We start from the raw sequence: 6037 nt of genomic DNA on the forward strand, positions 1-6037 counted from the left end.
TCCCTGGGTTATGGATTCCCATATACGTTTAAATATACACATACATAGATTTGTATACATAAGACCATAAACAGTCAAGCAAAGAGCAAACAAATCTCCTCATCGCACAAAGTTTGCTCAATGTGGAATCAAAGTCACGAACCTCGGGGCAATATTTAGGGGCACTAACTGATCTTTTGGCGGGAATGCGAGGAGTGATTGATTCGGTGTTTCTTCAGGTTTAAATGTATAATAACGGTGATTTATTAACTGTTTAGTATCTATGAAATTGCACAAATATGGGAAAATAAAACAAAGCCGCTACGTCCGTAACTTCTCGAGATCCTCCGAAAATTCCACTGAGAAAGTTTCCGTAAATAACCACAATTTTACTGAGATTCATATTCTCATTTTTCATATATAAAAAAGTGATAAAGCAGTTTTCATTCCAAATTAAAAAAAACTTGACCTTAAAGGCACTAGTTACCAGGTCATAAAATGCCTTAAAAAAAAGAGCACTAACTATTACGCCACCGAATTAGTCAAAATATTCTGATGAAAAGCTGATCTTCTTGTTATATATAACAAATATCCAGCTGATCCAAATCTAAGATTCCCTGTACTATGGGAACAGGATACTGAAACAAGCACGTGTTTAAATTTAAACATATTTAGATTATTAGACCATTAGATTAGACTTACAGAAAATGTAACTCTTCATAAAAAGAAAAAAGAAGAGACTTCAGAACTCATATCTCAAGATGGGTGGCGGCATTTACGTTTTAGATGTCTATGGGCTCCAATAAACTTAACACCAAGTGGGCCGTGAGCTCATTCAGCCATCTAAGCAATAAAAATAAAAAATAAAATCCCATTCAAAAACTTTGGAGAAGCTGATCAGCATAGGTAGAAAAAAAAGTGAATCTAAAAATTTTTTACGAAAACTGGTTATAAACTTAAATACATATTATTTCATAGATCATAATTTATAAAGATAAAGATAGACTACTTTTTAACGACAGCACTTTGCATCTGTCTTTTCCTTTCTCTTTCAAATTGGGACAAGTTTAATGTACTTCTTTGTCGTATAAAATTTTCCTTTTTTTGAATGTTTTAATGGAAATAGTAAAGTAACGCCATATAATTGCATTACTTTACTATAAAAATTGCTTAAATTAAATAATAAGCTATAAAATAGTTAAGTATAATATAATAACTCAATATAATTGCATTACCTTACTATAATTGTTTTCTAGCTTATTATTTAAAATAATTTAAGCAACGTTTGATCCTCACTTTGGACTAAAATGCATAAATTATAATAAAAACATACACTGATTATAACATTGATTTTTTCGAAAAATTACAAAAACGTATTCAAATATTTTTTTCGTTGTCATTGACGAAAACAAGTTTCCTAAACTAGACTCACTAATATATAGAGTCGAAGATTTTCTCATGAATGAAGTAAATGTCAACTGGATCAATTCATCATACACCAAATTAGGTTGACAGAGGTGATGCAACTGTTTTTTTTAATCGTTACGAATAGAACGTATGGGTAGCCGCGCGTTGATGTCTTTTGTTTTAAATATATGTCGTATAACTTTATTTCATGCTCTACCCTCAGACACAGCCCATTGAGTTTCTCGCCGGATCTTCTCAGTGAGTCGCGTTTCCGATCCGGTGGTAGATTCTGTGAAGCACGGCTCTTGATAGGGTTCGTGTTAGCAACGTCATCAGGTTTGAGCTCCGTGAGCTCACGTACTAGTTAAGGCGACACTGATATAGCCTCTCAAGGCTATCTGCTTAGGTTGGAAGAAAAAAAAATTCGTGCTTAGGTGGCGAGGAGAATCTTCACTTTTGCGAATTTCTTCTTCACGAAGCAACTGTGCGTTACGCTTTGAAGGATGCACCAATAATTCCAATACAATAAAAAAATGTCAGCCTCACTGTAGAAAATTTTAATAAATCATTAACAAACGAGCTGACAGTCCACCAGATATTAAGCGCTTGCTTGTAGACAGTATACATTAATCTACCACATTGAAACATAAAACGAAATCCAATGCCTTTGTCGTTCGCCAGTCAAGGACTTTTACGAAGTCATGAAGCACAAAAGCTACCGGTCCCATAAAAGCGATTTATATCTAAAAGCTCCATCGTCTGTGTACCTTATAAAGGCAAGTCTAAAAATAATGTTTTGGCTCATCATTAGTCGAGAGTTCGGTGCGTGCTTTGTCTTTTTAGTCGGTGACGCAATTCATACGAGACGGAACAATAAAATTCTTAAAACGTACAAGCAAATCTAAACTTTAACTTCAAACACATAAATACTATTTTCGTATCCACTGATAAGAATCGACCGTTGACAACAGAGACATCGATTCTGTTCTTTTTTTGAATATCGATTCTAAAAAGCATTCTCATCGCGCTGTGAGAACTTTCGAAGGCGTAAGTACGCTCACGGCTTAAATTCTTTTAGTCTATTCAGTGCTGTGTCTTTGTGACAATGTACTTACTTATATGGTGCGGACGCTGAGCTCGACTGTACTCGACGCAGAGAACAAAATATATTGAGTATATCAAACTTACGATATTCTAATACATTGATGTATCTTATTAACTCATACAAAATGTATCCCTTTTTTCTCTACCTATGCTGATAGTCTTGAGAGGCTATAACAGCGTTGCCCTAGCTTGTAGGTGAGCGCTCGGGGCTCAAACCGGAGCCGTTGCTAACACTGGCCCTAGCAAGAGCCGTGCTTCGCAGAATCTACCACCGGATCGGAAACGCGACCCACTGAGAAGATCCGGCGAGAAACTCAGCGCAAAAGCACTATTAATGGATCGGGAGGATCCGGAATGACGTGTAAATATCCCTAACTAGTACAATAATGAAATTTTAGTCGTCTCAATTTATTACATCAGTGTACAAAGCTAGGTTTCTATGTTTTTTTTTTATTGCTTAGTAGGGTGGACGAGCTGACAACCCACCTGGTGTTGAGTGGTTAACGGAGTCCATAGACAACTGCAACGTAAATGACGCCACCCACCTGGAGACATGAGTTCTCAGGTCTCAGTTTTTACAGTACAACGGCTGTCCCATTTTTCAAACCGAAACGCATTACTGCTTCACGTCAGAAATAGGCAGCGTGGTGGTGGTACCTACCCGTGCGGACTCACAAGACGTCCTACCACCAGTAAAGACGTACATTACGTAGTACTTTAATAACTGAACGAACTGACATAAGTTCATCGTGGAATTGTTACGAATTAAAAAAGTCATAGATTGTAGTAAGTTGCCTGATGTATGACTAGAAAGAGAATGTGCTATGGCTCGATCATGAAGCCTTAAATTACTTTTTTTTTTATTGCCCTTGCAGGCACACGAGCATGAGGCCCGCCTAATTGTGAGTGGTTACCGTCGCCCATGGACTTCAGCAATGCCAGGGGCAGAGCCAAGCCGCTGCCTATCGTTACCAAGCCACTGCCTCCCCTTAACTTTAACGACGATGATTAGGTATACCGTCGTCCGTGCCCAAGGAAAATGTAAAACAATTCTATACGTCGGATACAATATAATATAATTTTAAATTTGTAACTTTATTTTTTGACAAAATCCAAAGGCATACTTATTTACATTGAATTCGATGCGAATGAATAAAAAGCTGAATCGCATAACGTAAGTCAAGTATACCCTGTCGTGGAAACATTATAACAATCTTCGAATGCAAACTAATCTATGGTTAACCGTTAAAGCCTCGTTAGTTATATAATATATACTTTATATAAACCATGATTAAAATGAACCGAACATAAAATTATGTTGGGATTTACAGCTTTATTAATATATAATGGTTTCCGATTCGCGTTTGATTTAATATTTAAATTATTGATTTTATTCATGTGACGGACGTTTCGTTGTATGTCTGTATAAATTTCTTGTAAATCTTGTTTCGTGATCAATAAACAACTCTTGCAAAATGCTTAACTTATGGAATGGTTCCAGTAATGTTTTAAAATCTATAAGTCTTGTTAAGATGAAACTAATATTACATCTATATATTAATACGTGAAGCAAAAACTTTGTATCCCTTTTTACGAAAATTGCGCGGACGGAGGAGTATGAATTTTTCCACACTTATAGAAAATATAGAGAACAAGTGCACAATGCTAATATTTTTTTTAAATAATGCATAAAAGATACATTAAATCAATAAAGAAACCATTACACACACTACATACCATGTATTTGACGCACACACGCATGCATACTATTTATTGTCAAACTTTTGTTCTTGACGTCTGTGGTCAAATTGAGAATAGATTAAATATTGTTTGTCTTTATTAATATTTTTTTATAGTGTAGCCTTGGCGAAATTTGTGATTATAGAAGTATAAAATACAATCATAATAGTGTACAAACTTACAATTCCAATTAATTATAGTCGAATTTCGACTACTGCGGGACCTCTACATTAAATTGAAACACATACCGCAATCGAAGTTGGGAAACTTTTAAAAATCGATTTGACATTTTCATTTTCATAATTACTTTTATAGTTAAGAACGCAATAATAATGACAAAAACTTTTGTCTTTTTTATTGCTATTCTAAGACGAGCATATGGCCCACTTTATAGTAAGTGGTCGCCGTCGTAGATATCAGCAGGAGCATGAAATCGTTACCTCCTGACATGGTACTAAGCGTGTATAAAAGTATAAAATAACATAATTCCGAATTAATGAACACAAGCTGAATTTATACCAGGAGTTAGCTTTGAGAATTACGAAAGAGAAAAAATTAGTTGCCACGCCGTTAATTAAGGGATGAAATTGGTGTGATTCCAAATTTTAAATTATTTAAGATAAAAAAGAAAAATCTTTCTAATCTTTGTAAAGAAAGCAATTGTTACAATTTAATAATGTTACAATTAAGGTTGTTAAAGTTAATTGTAACAGTTAAGTTTTACTAAGCCCTTCAAATTTAATTTTGAAAAATATGTCAATTTTTTTAATGAAAAGAGATTCACGTTTCACAGATTTTCAGGAAATTGATTCTGAATACAATGAGCTAGAGCAAAACAAATAGTAAAATTAACTACATAATTTTGGATCGATTTATTAATTTGAATAAAAAAATCCAAGCTTATGTCATAACGAATTCAATGAAATAAGACATATTATTTTAACCTTCATCTCTAGATGTTTCCTTGAAATCGAATTTAAATCGATAAAAAAAAACGATCAAAAACATTCGACTATAACCTTCAAGTATTCGATAGTGGATCTTAGCTTTGTAAATAGAAAACATTGAATTGATTTAAGGAGGCATTCTGACTACCTGTAAGTCGCATGGAATCCGGTGGCAGATTGCAGATCAGTCGTATTAATCATTCGATATTTGCATTCGAATTCTTAGGATGTTTTAATCGATACATCGAGAGAGATTTCTCGAAACTTCTGTATGTTATTGGCAATTAATTACGTTATCAATTAGTTTGTATTCGATCTTTGAGGACTCGGTTTTTTTGGGTAAGGACGTCTTGAGTTATTTTATACAATAAAACCCAATACTTCTTATAATTTAATTTAATAACGTACTATCTAATCATCCAAGAGATTTAGGTTTGGTATTTAACGATCTAGAGGATAGAGGAGAAGGTAGACCTAAGAAGAAATGGATGGATTGCGTGAAAGACGATATGTGTAAGAGGGGAGTGAGCGAAGAAATGGTATATGATAGAGAAGTGTGGAAGAAGAAAACATGTTGCGCCGCCACCAAGTGACTGGGAAAAGGGCAGGGTGATTTAACGATCTAATAATTAAATCATTTAACAAATAAAAAACGGGCATAAAAAATCTAGCACTACTAATACGAGTCCAATGAGATAAAATAATAAAATGACTGAACAGAGTAATAACAGAAAAAAAAACGAAACAGATTTTGAAGACAATAATATTGTGCCCGTTTAGCTGTAGATGAAAATGAGAATATTTTCCGCCACATAATACACAGTATACGATGCTATTTTAAACTATTAGCGAAAGCTACT

This window comes from Bombyx mori, chromosome 3, assembly GCF_030269925.1.
Source record: "Bombyx mori chromosome 3, ASM3026992v2".
NCBI classification, from domain to species: domain Eukaryota; kingdom Metazoa; phylum Arthropoda; class Insecta; order Lepidoptera; family Bombycidae; genus Bombyx; species Bombyx mori.